Raw genomic sequence first — 843 nt, forward strand, 5'->3', positions numbered from 1 at the left:
ATATATATATATATATATATATATATATATATGCATCTATGTATGTGTGTACACATACATACATATAAATATATATATATATATATATATATATATATACCGGGGTAAGCACATAAATGTGCAGCAAGGTGGAAAAAAAGAGTACTCAAATACCAGAGGTAGAGTAATACGCTTTATTTAAAAGCAGCAAAAATATAACAAAAGCTGTAACTCAGAGTTTCACGTTACCACTCGGGAAGTTTTGTTTAAAAAAAAACAAAAAAACTGTCCGACACACGGGGACGTAAAAACTCTAAGTAACAGCTTTCATTATATTTCTGCTGCTTTTAAATGAAGTGTATATACATATATAAACCATCTATGAACAAATTGCTTAAATAGCCACTGGACATAGCAGTGTAACATCATTGGATGTACCAATTTTACATATTAAACACATTCCTGGAAGTTGGTTTGTACAAATTAATGACATTTAGGGACACCATATGTTGTTATGCAACCGTAATACATTATGGAGTATATTAAAGGTGTAAGCCAATACTGTGTTTATGGACAGTTTGTTTATGAGTTGAATGTGGTACTGAAGACAGTGCAACGACTTCTGATAAATGTATATACACCCATGAATAATTTTTTCTATCTTTGATTGCATTGTTTACATAGATGTATTCGTATAATGAATACAACTTTCAGTGCTGGCTCTAAAGTCTAAAGAAAGTTTGCAGGGATAACCTTAAAAAGTGACACATATACAGATATTACATACATATTCATCAATATATATATGATACATGTGTGGATATATATATATATATATATATATATATATATATATATATATAT

This window comes from Octopus bimaculoides, unplaced genomic scaffold (genome assembly GCF_001194135.2).
Source record: "Octopus bimaculoides isolate UCB-OBI-ISO-001 unplaced genomic scaffold, ASM119413v2 Scaffold_337052, whole genome shotgun sequence".
NCBI lineage: Eukaryota > Metazoa > Mollusca > Cephalopoda > Octopoda > Octopodidae > Octopus > Octopus bimaculoides.